The sequence below is a fragment of the Acipenser ruthenus genome, chromosome 4, assembly GCF_902713425.1.
Source record: "Acipenser ruthenus chromosome 4, fAciRut3.2 maternal haplotype, whole genome shotgun sequence".
In the NCBI taxonomy this organism is placed as follows: Eukaryota; Metazoa; Chordata; class Actinopteri; order Acipenseriformes; family Acipenseridae; genus Acipenser; species Acipenser ruthenus.
The window spans coordinates 54,859,280-54,880,704 of NC_081192.1; the positions used below are offsets into that span (position 1 = coordinate 54,859,280).

Genomic DNA, 21,425 nt, shown 5'->3' on the forward strand with positions numbered 1-21,425 from the left:
AGTTTCAGATTTTGTCCACTTTAAATCCACTGAAATGTTAGAGTGGATATCATTTGTTAATTTATGAAACTGTACAAGAGATTCTTCTCCATGTGTCCATATTCCAAATATGTCATCCACATATCTTATGTATTCTAGTGGGTTCTTGTCTAGTTTACTCAATAATATTTCCTCCCATTTGCCCACATACATGCTTGCAAAATGTATACCTAATTTTGAGCCTATTGATGTGCCATCATTCTGTTTGTAATGTAAAGTAACTATTTTCTAAAACTATCTTGATCATATTTAATATTTCTGCCGTAGGTATCATGTTCTTATCTACTTTATAAAATGTATATCTATACTGCCTAAGTAATATCTTTATATTATACCACCCTTATTCAAGCTCAATATCTAGCCGTCTTTGTCAACTCTGATTCATGGTTGTAAAATAAAAGTAGACAGTATAAGCTGTCTGCCAGTTTGGGCCCTGGTAAATACGACATACAGAAAGGAAAAACAATGTATTTCCTGCCTTTACTCGAGATTTCAAAACCTAAACCAATCAGGGCTGATTTACGCTTAAGATTTACACTATTTGCTGTTGAAGATGTCTAAAATGCATCATCATGATCCGCACTTGGAAAATTGGCAAGCGCGTCATTTTACAACAGTGATGGAGCCAGAGGGCAGAGCGGGCTTCACCTACCGCTGCCTCTACAGGGGCTTTTTAACCTTAAAAATATATTGTAAAAATGACTGCAGCACAGAGATAATAACATTTTCATAATAGACTAATATATCACATTTTAAACAAGACTTGTGTGTAATTGTGTTTTCATATATAGTAAACAAAACCCATGCCTTTAAAACAGACACATACACATTTATCTGCAGTAAGGACATGCCAAGCTGTGAGAGGTGTGTTTTTGGGTGGCTTGCTTGTACATTTAAAACTTTTGATCTTTCAACTTAAAACCAAAGTGTTGATATTTTTGTATACATATTTTTTTTTTTTTAATTATGAAGACTCAAAGTCAGTAGAGGGCGAAACTCAAATCCAAGATGGCAGACTGGCATAAAAAGTAGCCGAATTTGGTGCGTTAAAACTCATTTTTACGTGATTAAAACACATTTCTTGGGCATTTTGATTTCAGATATGTTTAAGTTAGTTAAAAACAAAATGTAATAATCTATTTTTTATTTTGTTGGTTGAAATCTAAAATGTTTTTCGACCACCATTTTGTTATGTGGTGCACTAAACCATTTAAACACCTCTTGTATCCAATTAAAACAGGTATAAATATTATTTTGTTTCTATCAATATTTTAGTAACCCTAACAGATTACATAGAAACATTGTTTGAAGAGTGTACTTGACTCTTGAGGATGGAGCACCAGATCTTTCACCCTCACCAGCTCCCCTCTGCTTGTCTTGGAGAGACCGATGAAGCAGGACGCAACACAAAACACAATTCAGCAAGTGAAAAGAATATTGTACTGGGCAATGATGAATCCAAATTGTAATTTTATTTTTGTGAAAATCTGAGCCACAACAGTACAAAACCAGACAGAAAACTAAAAACTGTAGCCTAATTAATACAATAACTGTTGTACATAAATTCACTGCTCTCTATGGTGTTTTGTTTTTAACCCAGGCAGGATGAAGATTAATGATTTTGTCTTTAGTGATTAGGTTACCTCTACTGATAAAACAAATGTTTTGACTTTAGTCTTATGCTGAAGACATCAAAACATTTGCATATTTTTTTACTAGTTCAGCACTTCATTTTTCTTGAGTGTTTTAAGTTAGCAGTACTGAAGCAACGTTTTTAAAATATGCGTATCTGATAAATGACACTGCATCCAGTCTGTAATGTTCAGGTAAAATGAATGCATTTATATGATTTGCATATATATTTTTAACAGAAAGCTGGTTTTGCTTGTTTGCGGACACTGTAATAGGTGTACAGTAAATGAATAATAATAATAATAATAATAATAATAATAATAATAATAATAATAATAATAATTACAGTAATTATTATTATTATAGCTGGTAGTGTAAGGATTATTGCCCACATTGACAAACAGGTAACAGCAATAACAAACCATAATGTCGTACGGAACACAAAAGCCAGAGCACTTGTAGGTGGGTTTTTTTTTCTGAATCGCTGTTCCGGTCATAGGACACACCCATGATCTCAAACTCCAGTGCACTAGAGCTGACATATTGAAAATACTTTTGAAACAGACTTTAAACTTAGAAGTGTAAAAAGTTGTTAGCATGGTAACAATTAAAAGAAAAATGAAAATATACACATACATACATACATACATACATACATACAGGGACACTGCTGCTTTAATAAATATGGAACCAATACCTTAAATATACTTAGTGCTTGGACAAAAATAATAACATAAGAAAGTTTACAAACGAGAGGAGGCCATTCGGCCCATCTTGCTCGTTTGGTTGTTAGTAGCTCATTGATCCCAGAATCTCATTAAGCAGCTTCTTAAAAGATCCCAGGGTGTCAGCTTCAACAACATTACTGGGGAGTTGGTTCCAGACTCCTACGGCTCCTTCTCTGTGTAAAAAAGTGCCTCCTATTTTCTGTTCTGAATGCCCCTTTATCTAATCTCCATTTGTGACCCCTGGTCTTTCTTTCTTTTTTCAGGTCGAAAAAGTCCCCTGGGTCGACATTGTCAATACCTTTTAGAATTTTGAATGCTTGAATCAGATCGTCGCGTAGTCTTCTTTGTTCAAGACTGGATAGATTAAATTCTTTTAGCCTGTCTGCACATGACATGCCTTTTAAACCCGGAATAATTCTGGTTGCTCTTCTTTGCACTCTTTCTAGAGCAGCAATATCCTTTTTGTAACGAGGTGACCAGAACTGAACACAATATTCTAGATGAGGTCTTACTAATGCATTGTAAAGTTTTAACATTACTTCCCTTGATTTAAATTCAACACTTTTCACTATATATCCGAGCATCTTGTTGGCCTTTTTTATAGCTTCCCCACATTGTCTAGATGAAGACATTTCTGAGTCAACATAAACTCCTAGGTCTTTTTCATAGATTCCTTATTCAATTTCATTATCTCCCATAAGGTATTTATAATGCACATTTTTATTGCCTGCGTGCAGTACCTTACACTTTTCTCTATGAAATGGCATTTGCCATGTGTCTGCCCAGGCAAATGACATTTAATAGAGAAGAGTGCAAGGTACTGCATGCACTTACCACCTCACCAGAAGTTGCACAACAGTTTAAAAAATGGCGAATGAAAAAGAGCTCTGTGTGATATGTGAGATTAATAACTATATATATATATATATATATATATATATATATATATATATATATATATATATATATATACACACACACATACATATACAGTATCAACACAGCAGCTCTTGAGCCTCTATTTAAAAGTTTTAGACCGCAAAAAGTAAACAAATCAGGTTATACGTGCACATCTTGGTCAAAAACACGTTGTGCTGCCTTAGAGCAAAATTTCAGTTTTCATTTGCTTGTTCAGCTACAAAAAGGCACAAGTAAACCTCATGTTATTATTTTATGAAAACGTGTCTATGGCCACTGTTTACCTAGAAGAAACGGTAATGGCAAGGAATGAAAAAAAAAAAGTAAAAAATAAATAAAATGAGGCGTCAAGTTTATATACTAATTATTTCAGGAATCAACCAGACAACGTTTAACTTGAACTGCTATTTGTCATTCTTTGTTTTGTAGTTAATTCACTGGGATAAAGTAAGTCCTACACAAGGTTCAATTTCTTTTTTCTAGCCAAGTAGGCTATTGTATTGGTGTTCATATAATGGCTTATCCGAACATGAAAATCCTGTGTTATACAGCATAGGAATATATCACATTCATTAGCAAACTTTTACCACAATAAAAGAACATATTTACAAAACCTTTTCAGCGATTTGCTGAATGTGAATGTATAAGGATAACTTAATTAGCCAGATTGTCACAAGAGAGCTGCAAACACACTTTACAGGCAAGGGTCTCTTATCGACAGCTGCACCTGCACTAACCTGAGCGCTTGAAATTGAAGAAGTATCATGCTGTTAACATTCTGAACTACAGAAGAGTCATGTTTGGTTTCTGTTGCTGTCTCTGGTGTTGGTGGTTTAGCTTTTTTGTTGTAGCAAAACTCAAAACGTAGCTGTCTTTTTGCCATTTTAACTTACTACTTTAGAACAAAGACCTTCTACTACTCTGTGTATGGAGCCGGAAATTCCATCACTTTCATGTACTGCCCCTCTTTTCTGACTGTTAAGCCCTGACCGCTCTTGGTTGCCCTGCCACGCTTCTTTCTCTGATATGTGTCTCCAGGTTAGGCCATTGTTTCTTTATTTCCTCGACTACAATTGAAATAAAAAGTGTATGCTTGTAATAACCTATGCTGCACAAAATCCATGTGTTTATGTATGCTATCAGTTCATAATCTCATGTTTTATAATACATATCATTCATGCCCAAGTCCACGGCAGTGTCTTTCCATATGTTTTCTTTTTTTTCCCCAAAGTCTTTGTAATCTTTGTTGGTAACTTTTCCATTTTGTTCAGGGAACTGCAAGAATCCACGTGTCTTCCAAGTCATTTTTCATTGGTCAATGTATTTTTTAACGCACGTCAAATCGGATAAAATTAAACTTATTTTGATTCCAAAACGGATGCATCACCATCGTATGACAATTCCGGACTCAGTGTGCAAGGTGCAATAGGGAATGCACGTGTTTTTTTCTGTTTAGATGCATGTTAAATTCGGATGCGTTATCGGATCCCGCGTGCAATGACCTTAAAGCTGTGTGCGCTGTCGAATCAGAAGAGTTCAAGGTTGAACCTCTCACGAATGACAGTAAATAGCCCAATCACAAACAGAAATTTGAAACGTGCGCTTTGGCAGACAGCAAGCATGTCACTGGTCAGTTGTGAGTGGCGGTTCATGTGTATACTAATTGAAAGCGGTACTGATTGAAGTGTATTGAGGCCACCAAAAATATATATATATTTTCAGTACTTTTTTCTCCCTGTAACGCAGTGGCTAAGCCACTGCCTGGCAGAAATCTGGGGGTGCACGTGACCAGGCGTGCCCCCCCTACGCGTCACCACTGCTTCTTCTGGAATCTGCGAATTCTCACAGCCAGAATGTAAGCCTGTGCTCCCTGACCCTATGACTCACCCTGCACACCACATGATCAAGCTTGTAAAACCACTAAGGGACCCCAAAATGCTTTATATTATTTTATAATAAAGGACTAGCTGATTTTTGTTGTTTTTTTCAATACATAATATTGTGGTATTGCACATTTTCTTTCTAAAAGAATACTAATGTTTTTTAATGTTTGATTTCTGTTCAAGAGTTAGATATTCTGACTGCAGTTCTCAAACCATCAAAGCAAGAACTTGGAAAGAAGCGCAGCCTAGCTGTAGAAAATCCAAAAAAGAACCTTCAGTGGCCTGCTGTGTGCTTCAAAGATGGACAAAAATAAAAAGAAATGATGTCAAAGAACCAAAAAAAAAGAGCTTTTCCAGTTTTAAGAATTTGGCACTGATTTTGGTTTATATGTGTGACCTTAAAAGGTTTTAAAATGTCACCAGAACACAGATTGAATTACAGCCTTATATGCACATTTGTGTTAACAAAATACTTTTACAAGCCTTACCTGTCATTGATTTAAATTCACTACTTGACATATGGTACTACAGTAGGCAAAAGAAAGTTCTTAGTTTAATTGCCTTGCCTTCAAGGAAATCTGTTGTTGCTTCACTTCCTAGGTCATTTCACCTCAGAGATGTCTTTTGGGGTCAGTTTTATGGCAGCTATTTGGAGGATCTATTGATATTTAAATAATAAAATAAACCCCTACAGACACATTTTGGTAACATTCTGCGACTTCTCTGAAGTCATTTTTACAGTTTAAAGACTTTATATGCAACTGTAGCAGGGCGGTGAGAAAGCCCTGCACATGAAAAGGGGGCAGGGCAAAGCCTTGCTGTTTAAATGTATTGTTTATTTATAATGTGTTATTGTTTTGTTTTTATTTAAACGTGTTCTGGCAGAGGCGAGGTTGGTCACTCGTTCTCTCCCAGGAGTAATTAAAAACCTCGTGCAGAAGGTGGCCATCTCCCAAATTAAGTGATTTAATTTGTTGCTACATCGGGAGATGGTCACCTGCATATAAACCTGCAGCTCTCTGCACTCGGGGTGGGTGTTCGGAGGAGTGAATGAGAGCGAGAGAGGAAAGCAGTTTGAAAGCGAAACTAAAAAAACCTTATAGGATCCGTGAAGGCTACTGCCCAACCGGACCTTAAGGGTTGTTTTGTGTTCGTGATTTTGTTTTTGTTTAAATCTTTTATTTCGCTCTGTGAGCAAAGTATTTTTGTTCAAATATTTTATTTTATTTTATTGTTTGAAAATAAACGACGCCGCAGCGTCTTTTTGCCCTGCAGTACTGTCTTTTTTTGTCTGTCTTTGTTTTTGTTCCTGCTGCTGGCCTGGCGTCACCACTCGTCATCCTGTCACAGCAACTTATAACAATATATGTATTTCCCATTGTATTATACACAAGGGCATTTTATGAAGAGATACATGAAGAGGAAATTGTAAAAAAAATAAAAAAATTAAAAATGCAACACCCCCTTGGTGCCTGAAAATATTACAGTATGTCAGGACCTGTTCAATCTCCTTACTCTATTAAAAGCTCCCTGGCTTGTCACACATCCTTTAGTACATGTCCTTGGAAGTACTGCTTCTATAACACCACAACTGCTGAATGTCACTGGAAACTGTCAACTAGACACAAGAATTGTAGTTGAAGACGCCGCTTGGCGCACAGATTTATTTACGCCACAAGGTGGCACTGTAGCACTGTCTCCACAGCACAACCCAATACCAGCAATGGTAAAAGGTTGGCCGTTCACTCGTGGTGCACACACAGGTGCTCAAAATGACATTATAAACAAATGGGTGAAAGTAAAAAGTAAAATAAAACACAATAACAAAACTACAAATAAAGTCTTGCAGCGTTCCCCCACCGTCGCTAGCCGCACGGCTCGGGTCTTCAGCCTGCGCTTTGCTATTCCCCTACTATACTCTGTGGGGTTGCCCAGGGTTTCCCTGCTAAATACACACGTCCCGATTTGGGTACGTAAATACAGTTATTATTTTGTTTGTCTTCTCCGGTTTGGGTACCGTCCCTTTTTTTTAATTTCTCCAGTCCCTCACAACCAGGGCTGTCACTGTTATTCTTCGTAGATGGGCGGGGGTGAGGAATAACAAAAGCACAGTTTTTATAGGTCAGGCATCCCCCAAGGCCCGCCTCCCGACCACTCAGAGAGAGGGAGAGAACACACCCTCACCCAACCTCTCTGTGTCATCGCCATGATTGACAGGCGGATCCTACAGGGCTCCCGACCCCTCCCCTATATCATGCATACGCCAGATAGCCAGCACAGATCTCGCCCTGTTACAGCATTACACATTACAAAGAATTACAATGTGCAATTAAAGCTGAAAAAGAGGCTTCTAATGATAATAGCATATAACTGTGGGGAAGATAAATACAGGCTGTCGAACCAAGTAAACTTTTCACTTATATGTATAGCTCGTCATATATTCCCACAATTCAGAAATAAAAACAAACTGATGTGACATATATCTTAGCACTGTATTCATAAATCTCTACATGTACATACATTGGTGTAAATTTTAGACGCAGCTAACCAAAATACAATAGAATTTGTTAAACAAGGCTCTCTCTGTCACATTTATGCGGAGCTAAAACAAATAATTTCTCCTTTACAACCAATTTAAATAATGATTTAATTTACTGTTGTAAAAGTTGCATGAAGTTAAAAAATAAAGTTACTAAGAAATAGTTTCAGGGTCATAAAAAAGTGTAAAATGTGCATAAATACTCTATCAATTACAAATTTCACATGACAAACGCTTACTTTACAAACAGACGGGGGACACAAATGGGATTATAATTCAAACACATTTTGAAAATACTCAAAACAGTTGTTTTGCACCCCATTCAGCTTTCCAAGAGTTGCAAAAATATACATTGTTTACATATTACAATCGCTCAGCTCCTAACTGGCAAATAGATTGATAGGAGGTGCAGGTGAGCTGGGTGAAACGTAGAAAAGGTGTATTGCTTCTAAAACTATTGATTTAGCCATACATATTTATGTTTAGCCCTATGTAGACAATTTGCAATTTTAGAATGTATTATACCAGTACATTTGTTTCCAGCACTGCATTTGATACATTCATTCTTTATTACAGTACTCGATTTATTATTTGGTACAGTGCATGACTGAAAAAATATGATTATTATTTTTTCCATGAGTTGCAAAAAAGATGCTTATTTCACATAGTGTTTGTTAACACTAGTGCAGAATCCCTGTTAACTTGCAGAATCAATGGCTGAGAGTAAATGTGTACTCATGTACAGGGCTTTGAAACTTTGATAATAGTGCCACTTGGATTGGAATTATTTTTATATTTCTCAAGGGTTGGAGCCTTTCTATCTTTCTTTTTGTTATGTATGCAAGTTCTCTTTGTGCACAATAATTTTGTTTCACTGAAAAGACTAAAGTCCTTATGTATGTGTATTGCATCTTCATATTGAAGCACACGTAGGTGTTGACAAATTTGTTTGTTTATTTACTAAATTTTGTTTCCATGTACAATAAATATATATATATTATATATATATATATATATATATATATTGTAGTTTATATTTGTGTTTTTGAAATTGTAAAAGCATTTACTCTTGATAGCAGTTTTAAACAATTTTTATTACATTTTATATAATGAATAAATGGATAAATAAATAGATTTAAATGAAAACGAATAAATACATAAATGCCAAAATAATTTACATTCTAATATTTCTTTTTACATTTCACCTTTTGCATTTCAGCAGTGTCAATCAAATTGAACTGGGTGGGCATTACCTTTTACACTGCTAGCTAATCTATAAGTGTGCATTTCCAATCGATTGCACTTGACTGCAAGCACAGCCTACTGGTATTGGCATGAACATAGCTATACAATGCCTCTCTCATATTTAGATGGTTTCAATTTTGAAAGCCCTTTTACCAGATATTCTTAACTCCAATTTGCATGTGTGTAACTCTTACTCACCTCTAGTTAGATGCCTGGCAAAGAACCCTTATGAATACGGCTTTTAACATTTCTGTCTTGTAGCCTTTCCTTTTTAAAAGGTCAACTACAAGATAAACTCAGGCCAGAGAATCAAGATATCCAGGCACTGACCTACTGTTTGAGTTTGACTTTTTTGTGCTTCTGTGTTGAAGGACAATAGCATTGGCTACAGTCAAACAAGTTGCCAGCAGGCTCCATAAGAGCTCTACAACGCACCTTCATTCTCATTCCAGGGCCCCAAGCAGAGACTGTATATTATGTGGAGGCTTTGTAATGTGGTCAAGAGGGCACCCAAGCCTCCAGAGGTGAAAGGCATGAAAAGCCCAGAATACAACTCAGCCTTATTATTTTTACTTTTATACACCTCTATCCCAACCATCCTCATAGTTGTACACATGAAAAAAAAAAAAAAAAAAAAAAATTATGACAGTGACAGTAAAAGGTTCAAAACAAAATAGACACACGTAAAGAATTTATCTTGTCATTTATCTTGTCATTATACCATATCTGTAGCACACAGGAAGATACAAATGTACGTAGGTATGTTTTTTTTTTTAAATTTAGTAGTCGCCAATTGTTTTTATCATTTTCTCCCCAATTTGGAATAGCCAAATTATTTTTAGGCTTAGCTCATTGCTACCACCCCCGCACTGACATGGGAGCAGCGAAGACGGACACACGCTGTCCTCCGCTGTCCCCCTCCCCCTCCCCCATCCTGAGCTATAAGCCCATTGGTCTGGAAAACAAGTGATTGTTTGCAACAGCAGAGCCAAGACCTTTTTTTTATTGACCACTGGCCTACTTGACCACAAAAATAAATTATGTAATGTTATTCGAATTACTACCCAGGGAGAGTTACTCGGCCATTCTTTAATACTGGGAAATCCACTCATGCACAGCTTGGTGACAGAAACAGAGAATATATGAGCTATACATTCTTTCCCCTGGTGCGGTGTATGCCTTGCATTGAGACAGGCCTGTCAACCCGTGTTGTTAAACTGTTAGGCACTTTAAGGGAAGAAGTTATTGATAGTTTTATAAAAATTAAAATTAAAAAAAAAATCTAGAGAGCATAAAACTATCAAGTTACTTTACGGTACTGCTCTACTTATATAACAAACAAACCCTACTGCACCATTCCCCTTCCTGTATGGGTGTCAAAGTTATCATTACTGTCCATACGGCAAATGTATTTGACCCTAAATGGGTAGAATTAAAATAGTAGTGGGTTGTAGTGGGTGGAGATAGACCTGCATCAAGTTCTATTGTCAGGAAGCTGGAAGCTGCTGGGAAGTGACCGCACAATGAATGCAGGTGGATTAGAGACAATGCAGGCTATGAAATGGGAGAATAATTGAAAACAGTGTTCCACCATACCAAGCCGGTGAGAAAGAGAAACATGTCATGCTTTGGGGGAGGTGGGGAAATTGTAAGCCCTGTAGATTTGTAATGACACATTCAAAGCAGGAGAAAAATAAATTATTAGGACTGTAAAATCTTCATCTTCCTCTAATGCTATGCCACATTACAAGATTGAGCTTAAGATAACACGTAAACAGGATTCACAGTGACTCTCCCTACATTCAGCATCAGCATTTATGATGCAAAATGACACGACCTAGGTGTCTTCATAGCTAGGTAAGGCCATGGTCCTAAACTGGTAGCTTAAAGGTTTCTCAAACAGATTTTGCTGATATGTCTCACAATAAAGGTCTGCTATTGCCCCCAACTTAAATGTTCTATACTAGCTTGTAGCAGGGCTGTAGGAGAGCCCTGTACATTATTATTACCCCCCCGCCACCCCTGTATTTGTGTATTATATATATATATATCAGTGATTTAAAAAAACTGGGACTTTTTGGCTTTTTTTTCAATGCAGTGTCTAGTGTTTGGTCCCTAAATGTTTTACTACCCCTAGAGTACTCCCACCAAATTTGTGTTGCTATGGCAACAAGATAAACATCGATTTTACAAAAATAATATATTTTTCAAGATATTTTTTTTAAAACTATGCTACTGATGATCTTTAGTATAGTGGATAAACATAACATTGAACAATTAAAGAAAAATGTTGAGCAGTTCATATTTTTATTTTGCAATTTAATCTTGTGGCAATACCGTGACCAAGATGACAAGAAGAAGAATTGACTAGTATTCTTTGAAATTGTTTAATGATTTTTAAATAAACAATATAGAATTAAAAAACATGAGAATATGTATTTATCAAATAGAATATTTAAAATGTAATGGTATGAACAAGTGCAATATTTCAACAAGAAAAAAATAAATCATCATCAAGTGCAATATGTCAACAAGAAACTATAAAACAATCTAATAGATATTGATATTTTATCAAAAACAAAACTGTTAATAATTACACAATGCAAAAAAGAATTTAACTAAGTATTATTTAAAATTAACATTAAAATATTATTGGGTAATAACTTTCATAACGTAATAAAACTGATTAATGTGGGCTCCCGAGTGGCACATCCAGTAAAGGCGCTCCGCGTGGAGTGCAGGATGTGCCCTATAGTCTGGACGTCGCGAGTTCGAGTCCAGGCTATTACTTTGCCGACTGAGGATGGGAGCTTCCAGGGGGCGGCGCTCACTTGGCCGAGCGCCGCCCGGGGGTAAGGAGGGAGAGTTAGGTCGGCCAGAGTGTCCTTGGCTCACCGCGCACCAGCAACCCCTGTAGTCTGGCCGGGCGCCTGCGGGCTTGCCTGTAAGCTGCCCGAGAGCTGCGTTGTCCTCCGACGCTGTAGCTCTTGGGTGGCTGCATGGTGAGTCCGCAGTGTGAAAAAAAGCGGTCGGCTGACGGCACACGCTTCGGAGGACAGCGTGTGTTCGTCTTCGCCCTCCCAAGTCAGCGCAGGAGTGGTAGCGGTGAGCTGAGCCTAAAAATAATTGGCCATTCCAAATTGGGAGAAAATAATAAAAAAATAATTGGCAACGACTAAAGTTTTATATATAAAAAAAAAAAAAAAATTATTGTATTATAAAATTTCGGGGGGTATGTTTCAGTGTGCATGCCTACAAAATTGCACAGAATAATTGATTACAAATCAATTACGACGTTTCGGACTACAAGTCCTTCATCGGCTGATTACAAAAAAAACAGTGCTTTAAGAAGTTGATAAGAAACAAACAAGTAGTCTTTTAAACAAAATTCCAGAATGAAGATGATGAAGACCTCAGAATAGAATGTTCATTCCAAATGGCTCCAAAATGCCTAGTTTGAAAATAAGTTCACATTCCTTTTGTTTCCTGACAGCATTAGTTCCATAGCATTGAACCATCCCACAAATTGCGATGTCTTCTATAGTGTGGTCATTTCTGTTAAAATGTCTGGCGACAGGAAAGGTAGAGGTGTTAATTCGTATAATTCTCAGATGTTCCACGAAGCGATCAGCCAAGCGTCATTTTGTTTCACCAATATATAGCTTGTTACATTTGATGCAGCCAATGCAATATACTATTCCTTTACTAATGCAAGTAAAAGTATCATGGATAGTAAATGAGGATTTTGCTCCCTTAACTACTGTGTTGCTGTGAATGTATTTACAAGTAGCACAGCGTGACCTTTTGCATGGAAACGTACCCTTAAGACTGTCCAGATTGGGTCGAATATTATTGTGGACCAGATGCTGTCTTAGATTTTTGTCTCTTCTGTATGACATTAGAGGAGGGTTATTGAAAATAGGACCTGTAGAAGGATCATCTTGAAGAATGCTAAAATTTCTTTGTATGATTGTGACAGAGAGCGAATGAATCCGAAGCAACAATCTCCCTCTCGACCGGTGAGGGCACTGTACAACAGGAACTGCGGGCTTCGTACTGAATGGTTGGGCAGTTCATTCCGGGGACAGTCGGAAGCCGGCCATTCAGGAAGAGGGCGGCGTTACGGTACCTGGAGTCATCGCCCTAGTACGGTGAGCGAAGTTTCAGTCATGAATTGGAGGAGACGTGATTGAACTAGCTATCGGAGGGGGCGGGGCTTAGGGTACTTTAGGGGGACGTGACGCCGTAATCGTTTCCTTTGTTGTGGTTAATGGGAGGAGACAAGGACGGAATTGTGAATGAAGTGTGGTTCCATTGATAACTGTTGTGTTTGTTTTGCCAGACGGCTGATTCGAAGCCGGAGCTGTAGGGAGAAGCCAGCCCGGACCTGAACGCACACGAGCACCAGCACTAGCACTCAGAGCACCGCACCTGCACCAGAGCACACTGTCTGGAGACGTGTGGTTGTGACTGTATTTCTTGTTTTGTGTGTTGGAATTATTATTTCGGGACTGCAACCCCCCTTTTGTTTTGTCGCTGGCTCTACCCATTGCTGGGTAGAGCCAGCTTTATTATTTGAGTCCAGTTTTCGCTGGCAATACCCATTGCTGGGTAGAGCCAGCTTTATTATTTGAATCCTCGTCAAGGAACATTAAAGAAACCTGACCTGTGAACTTTGTGTTTGTCCTTTGTTGGAGCACCTGCAATCACCTGTACACCGGAGCACTACAAACCACATTGTCACAAGTGGTGTCAGAATCGGGATCATGGACATAGCTGCACTAACCACGCTGCTACAGGCACTGGAGCACAGACGGGAGACGGAGGATAGACAGAGGGAGGAGAGATACACGGCGCTGATCGAGAGGGTCGGTCTCGGAAACGCACCCCAAACACCAGCAATACCCGTGATGGCGCCTCCTAAAGCGCGGGCGCAAAAGATGACTGCGGAGGATGACCCGGAGGCGTACTTGGTTGCCTTCGAGCGGTTGGCCACCACTGCGTTATGGCCAAAGGAGTACTGGGCCAGCCAACTGGGTCCCTGTCTGATAGGGGAAGCCCAGGCAGCGTATCAGGCTATGACCAACGAGGAGGCTAGCCAGTACGACCTTGTCAAACAGGCCGTCCTCCGACGCCTGAATATCACGGGGGAGACACACCGGGTGCGGTTCCGGGAGTATCGGAGGCCACGGGAGACCCGCCCCAGGGTGGTCGCGCAAAAACTTTGTGACCACATGGTGCACTGGCTCAACCCGGCCGAAAAGACGGGTCAGCAAATGGGAGAAGCCATCGTCCTGGAGCAGTTCTGCCATGTGGTCGGCGCCGAGACCCAGGGATGGATACGGCGCCACAATCTGACCACCTTGGAGGCCGCTGTCAGACTTGCGGAGGATTATGAGGACTCCCTGGTCTCCGTAAAGACAGGACTACTGACCCCTCTCGTCGCGCCAATCACCCGCGGATCAGTGCCCTCGTCTCTCCAGTTGGGAACCAGACCTCCCAGATCACCAACCTCAATGGGCCGGCCCACCTCCTTACCATGGAGACAGCGGTTGGCCCCCAGCTGGGGTAGATTTACTGCCCCCGACCCGCTGCAGTATCAGCAGCGGGACAGACCGCTAACCCCAGTGCCTTCTGCCCCGATTGTCTGTTTTAGGTGCCATGAGCCTGGACACATCGCCCGCTTGTGCCCCGCGGCAATGGAGTGCAACGTGGCGACATGTTATCTGGCATCTGAAGCAGGTAAGGAACGGGGAAATGGTCGGGAGGGGCCTTGTATTATTGATGTAGTGGTTGGTAATGTGAGTACCCATGCTTTAGTTGACTCAGGGTGTGCACAGACCTTAATTCAAACGTCTCTCTTAGGCGGTATGTCGTGGCAGCCACAAGGCAAGGTGGCGATCTCCTGTATCCATGGAGACACGGCGACATATACCACCCTAAAAGCATACGTGTCGATAGGTCCGACACAACGCCACCTCACAGTGGGGGTGGTGGAAAGGCTGCCGCACCCCGTAATTCTGGGCCGGGACTGGCCACAGTATCGGCAATTGCTCCAAAAGGCAGTCCCGACCACACACGTAAACGTGGCAGACAGAGCAGGGGAAACGATTGGTGATATTTTTCCCCTGCAAGCCGACCTGTTTAATTCTCTTTTTCGTCCTAGGAAAACAAAGAAAGAGAGACGGATCGAAAAATGGGAAGGTGCATCTCTGAAACGAGGCTGGGGACTGGTGGGAGAGAGCGCAGATGGTATCAACCGCCACTCAAGGGGAGTCGGTACGCAGTGTGACCGAGAGGGCGAGGTTACTGGGCCATCCAGAGCAGATGCTACTCCAGCCCCTCTCAATGTACCGGACATGTGGGGCTCAAGCGCGGACCTAGCGTGGGACCAGAAAAACGACCCCACGCTGGTGCACGCTTGGGGACAGGTCCGGTCTATTGAAGGTAAGGATGTTGAAGGCGCTGGGGCGCTGGTATATCCGCACTTCATTATCAAGGGGCAATTACTGTATAGGGTAAACCCTGCCACGGGCACAGGACAGCCTGTAACGCAATTGATGGTTCCCCCGTCGTGTCGGCCCGAGGTCATGAGGCTGGCGCATGACATCCCCTTTGCAGGACACTTGGGAGCCGACAAGACGAGGGAACGCATATTGGCTCGATTTTATTGGGTAGGGCTTCATAATGAAGTGTCGAAATATGTAGCCACATGCCCAGACTGCCAGCGAGTAGCGCCGGGTCGAGTGCGCCCCGCTCCTTTGGTCCCACTGCCAATTATTTCCACTCCCTTTGAGCGCATTGCAATGGACATAGTCGGCCCTTTGCTACCTTCTGACTCCGGGTATACGCACATATTAGTAGTGGTGGATTATGCAACGCGATACCCGGAGGCAGTTCCATTGAGGTCCACTAGTGCCGCTGCAATAGCCAAAGAACTAGTGCAGATTATGTCGAGAGTAGGGATCCCCAAAGAGATACTGACTGATCATGGAACTAACTTTCTGTCTCGAACGCTACAGCAGGTGTATAAAATGTTAAAAATACGTCCCATCCGGACATCTGTTTATCATCCACAGTCGGACGGTTTGGTGGAACGTTTTAATCAAACATTAAAGCAGATGCTGAGACGATTTGTGAATCAAGAGCAAAAACATTGGGCATCGCTTCTCCCCTACCTCCTTTTTGCAGTGAGAGGTGCCGCAGAGTTCAACAGGGTTCTCCCCCTTTGAGCTCTTGTACGGCCGACAACCTCGCGGTATCCTCGATCTGTTGAGAGAGGGGTGGGAAGAGCATAAAGGCTCGTCCAAAAACGTAGTGCAGCATGTGCTCCTACTCCGTGATCGCCTGGATTTGGTCGGTCGTTTGGCCCAGGACAATCTAAAATCAGCTCAGCACCGGCAACAGCAGCATTACAACAAAAATGCACGGATTCGGACCTTTCGGCCAGGAGACAAGGTAATGCTGCTTCTTCCCACGTCGGAATCCAAGCTATATGCTAAATGGCAGGGGCCATATGAGGTGATTCGGGCTATAGGGAAAGTTAATTATGAAATTCGGCAGCCCGATCGCCGTAATGAACGTGAAATTTATCATATCAATTTATTAAAGCCCTGGCAGGCAAGGGAGGCCTTATTTATAGCCCCAGGCGAGGTAGAGGATGATTTTGGACCCTGTATAGAGGCTCCTAGCATACAGAACATTCCGATGGGGGAACAGTTACTCCCAGATCAGCAGAGAGATCTGCGCAGGTTAATTGAGGAGTTCAGGGATGTTTTTTCTGATGTGCCCGGCAGAACTAATCTCGTTGAATATGACATTATCTCTCCCCCAGGTGTCACAGTTCGGGAGAGACCTTACCGGATCCCAGAAAGTCGACGAAGTGGCGTTCGCAAAGAGGTGCGGGCGATGCTCGAACTTGGGGTGATTGAGCCTTCCAGGAGCGAGTGGTGCAGTCCGATTGTGATAGTCGCCAAAAAGGACGGCACCAACCGCTTCTGCGTTGATTTCCGCAAGGTCAACGCTATTGCCAAGTTCGATGCATATCCCATGCCTCGGGTCGACGAGCTTCTAGACAGACTGGGAACGGCGAGGTTCATTTCGACTTTGGACCTGACGAAGGGATACTGGCAGATCCCATTAACCCACAGATCACGTGAGAAAACTGCATTTTCTACCCCTGATGGTCTGTTTCATTTCACAACCATGCCGTTTGGGTTACATGGTGCGCCCGCTGCCTTTCAGAGACTAATGGACCAGGTTTTACGCCCACATCATGAATATGCAGCAGCGTATATTGATGATGTGGTGATTTACAGCTCCACCTGGCGGGAGCATTTGGCTAGGGTCACAGCCGTCTTGCAGTCTCTGAGGGTAGCCCGGCTGACAGCTAACTTGGGTAAATGTGCATTTGCCAAAGAAGAAACACAATATTTGGGATTTATTATGGGACATGGGCAGGTGAAACCCGTCGCCACCAAAGTCCAGGCTTTGATGGACGCGGCAATCCCGAAAACCAAGTCCCAGGTGAGGTCTCTCTTGGGGTTGGCCGGTTATTACCGTCGATTCATCCCCGAGTACGCCACAGTGGTAAACCCTCTCGTGAACCTCACTAAAAAGAGTGCACCAAATTTAATTAAATGGACAGGGGAATGTCAGGGGGCCTTTGATACCATTAAGCAACGACTCTGCCGAGCCCCCGCCCTGATCACACCAGATTTTGATAAGGAATTCCTCCTCCACACCGACGCTTCGGATGTTGGTCTGGGGGCGGTCTTGTCCCAGCAGGTCGACGGAGTAGAACACCCCATCCTCTACATAAGCAAGAAAATGCTCCCTCGGGAGCGCAACTACTCCGTCATAGAAAAGGAATGTCTGGCCATTAAATGGGCCACTCAGACCTTACGCTATTACCTCTTGGGGCATTCATTCAATCTCGTCACTGACCACGCCCCACTCAGATGGTTAAGCACGATGAAGGATAGCAACGCCCGGATAACTCGGTGGTATCTGGCGCTGCAACCCTTCATGTATTTCATGACACACCGTGCAGGGAAAGATCATCAAAATGCGGATTACTTTTCCCGGGAGGGGGGTGTAATGGGTAAGGTAGATTCAGCCGAGTGTTCCTTCGGCTCCACTCTGAGCGGTGGGATATGTGACAGAGAGCGAATGAATCCGAAGCAACAATCTCCCTCTCGACCGGTGAGGGCACTGTACAACAGGAACTGCGGGCTTCGTACTGAATGGTTGGGCAGTTCATTCCGGGGACAGTCGGAAGCCGGCCATTCAGGAAGAGGGCGGCGTTACGGTACCTGGAGTCATCGCCCTAGTACGGTGAGCGAAGTTTCAGTCATGAATTGGAGGAGACGTGATTGAACTAGCTATCGGAGGGGGCGGGGCTTAGGGTACTTTAGGGGGACGTGACGCCGTAATCGTTTCCTTTGTTGTGGTTAATGGGAGGAGACAAGGACGGAATTGTGAATGAAGTGTGGTTCCATTGATAACTGTTGTGTTTGTTTTGCCAGACGGCTGATTCGAAGCCGGAGCTGTAGGGAGAAGCCAGCCCGGACCTGAACGCACACGAGCACCAGCACTAGCACTCAGAGCACCGCACCTGCACCAGAGCACACTGTCTGGAGACGTGTGGTTGTGACTGTATTTCTTGTTTTGTGTGTTGGAATTATTATTTCGGGACTGCAACCCCCCTTTTGTTTTGTCGCTGGCAATACCCATTGCTGGGTAGAGCCAGCTTTATTATTTGAGTCCAGTTTTCGCTGGCAATACCCATTGCTGGGTAGAGCCAGCTTTATTATTTGAATCCTCGTCAAGGAACATTAAAGAAACCTGACCTGTGAACTTTGTGTTTGTCCTTTGTTGGAGCACCTGCAATCACCTGTACACCGGAGCACTACAAACCACATTGTCACAATGATGTGTTCTACTTTTTTGGTTATAGGATGATATGTAAGAACAAGGGGAATACGATTGTTGGTATTCTGTGTTTTGGTTTTGTACAAGGCATCTATTGTGTTTATTGTCAGTACTCTTAACTGAGCTTCTCTAAGTATAGTGTCTGGAAAACCAGAGTTTCTGAAAAATGCACACATGTCATTTATTGTATTCAAAAAATCACTATCATCACTGCAAGTGCGTCTCAGTCTTAGTATTTGGGAGTATGGAATGGAGTTGCGAAAAGCTTTGGGATGTGAGAAGTCATATCTTAGATATGAATGAGAGTCTGTTTCTTTGTAGAAAATTGTAGTATTGATGGTACAAGTATAATATATATTACAATTTATATAATATATATATATATATATTATATATATATGTGTATATATATATATGTGTGTATATATATATATATATATATATATATATATATATATGTGTGTGTATATATATATATATATATATATATATATATATATATATATATATGATCTATCCATGTGCTAAATATCCAACAAGTGTCAGTGGTGTATATAATACAACCAAGTACTTTATTATGAGAGGTATTCCTCACATATTTTCCTTAGCACTTTCTCAAAATAGGCCCAAATATTTTTACAATCAGCAAAATTTGTTTAAAAAAACAATACTAATATATAAAACATTTTGGCACAGATTTCCTCTTGTGCAAAACTCCACAGTTAATGTTAAAATTAAAATGCATAAAATATAGGTTTGAGTCCAGCTTGTTGTGAACATTTAACTCTTTGTGTTGTAAAATGCATATGATACTGATGCATCTAGTTTTGTAGTGGTTAGAGCTCTGGACTCTTGACCAGAGGGTCGTGGGTTCAATCTCAGGTGGGGGACACTGCTGCTGTACCCTTGAGCAAGGTATTTTACTTGGATTGTTCCAGTAAAAACCCAACTCTATAAATGGGTAATTGTATGTAAAAATAATGTGATATCTTGTAACAATTGTAAGTCGCCCTGGATAAGGGCGTCGGCTAAGAAATAAATAATAATAATAATAATAATAATAATAATAATAATAATAAATGAAATGTCCTTGTTAGTTTCTTTGTAAGACGGAAATGGTTCTATAAACATCCCCATAAAAGAAGGAAGTCATGTCCTATGTGCTGCCAGTGGTCTGTTAGCAGTGGAGCAGGGACTAGAGATCTGGAGAATAGTCATTAGATCGTATCAATACCTTGAGGGCCTTGACAACAAAGCTGTTACACACCAGGAGTAAAATCCATACACAGCCGACTTTGAAAATCTACCAGCACCTATCCAGTAGGACTGGCACCTATCAATAAAGAACTGAGATGAGACCACAAGATCTGATTTGATATACGTCTGAGACAGTCAGCCATCAAGTGGGATTTTGTTTTTTGATCTTCACTGACCTGGGCTATAATCGAACTGAATGAACAGGTCAACGGAGATGCAACTTTGAAAAAAGCTTTGCAGCCTAACCAGTATGGTATCTGGTCATATATACAAATATAGGCAGTGTTTTTTTTTCATATTTAGTATGTTTATAAATTGCTTAGAAATGTAAAGTGTGCTGCTTGGTATATTACTATTCTTAATTCTATATCAATTCTATACCAATACCTCGTGGTTAGAATACTTGACTGAGGTCCAGAATTTTGCAGGTTCATATCTCCCTGTCTCTTACAAGATATGAAGTTTATCAATCTTTTTATTTTTTAAGATTGCAGGTTTGTGTAATTTAGCGCTGTAAATAGTGGTATTTTCAGGCTTTTCTTGTACACTTCAGATCCGTTGTCCGGTGAGCAATAACTCTGGATTATGTCTAGATAGGAACAGCTGTCTGTCAAAATAGTTTATGAGGCATTGAGACAGAGAGAGAATGAATCCTAGTCAACAATCTCTCTCCAGATCTGTGAGGGCGCTGTATAACAGGAACAGAGTGCCTCGTATTGGTTGGTCTGGCAGTTCATTCCAGGGTCAATCGGAAGCCAGCCATCCAGGAAGGGGGCGGAGTCACAATGCCAATGTCATTGCCCTAAAGCGGTATGCGATGTGTCAGTCATGGATTAGAGGAGACCTGACTGAACTAGCTATCGCCGGGGACATGACTAAGGGTATAGTTGGTGATGTGACGATGTAATCTTTTCCTTTGATGTGGTTGAGAATGACCGAGACAGAAAACTGACTGGGATAAGCGTATTGTGAGTGTTAAGTGTTTTGTTTGTTTCTAACTGTCTGTGCTTGTCATCATAGAAGGCTAACCTCCGGGAGCTGTAGCTAAACCGCCAGCAATTAAACCTGGACTACACTTCACCATTGTACAAGAATAAACCTTAAATCACCACTTTCACTAAGAGCACTCACTTTGGACTTGTGACCGTGTTGTGTTTGTGTGTGTTTTGTTTAGTGTATTATTATTTCGGGACTGAACCCCGTGGTATGCCTGAGCGATACACATCGTTGTGTAGAGCCAGGTATTATTAT

The 21,425-nt window shown here is 41.2% G+C and overlaps 1 protein-coding gene and 1 long non-coding RNA gene across 10 annotated transcripts in view; one reads left to right on the top strand and one right to left on the bottom strand.

Annotated features, from left to right (window-relative positions):
* fars2 (phenylalanyl-tRNA synthetase 2, mitochondrial) overlaps positions 1 to 21,425 on the bottom strand; it is a 227,398-nt gene that overhangs the window by 23,209 nt on the left and 182,764 nt on the right. The gene's annotated exons all lie outside the window — the stretch shown is intronic.
* Positions 14,366 to 18,842, top strand: LOC131736902 (uncharacterized). Its single transcript, XR_009328487.1, has 2 exons — positions 14,366 to 14,726; positions 18,512 to 18,842. It is a non-coding gene; the product is annotated as an uncharacterized LOC131736902 (long non-coding RNA).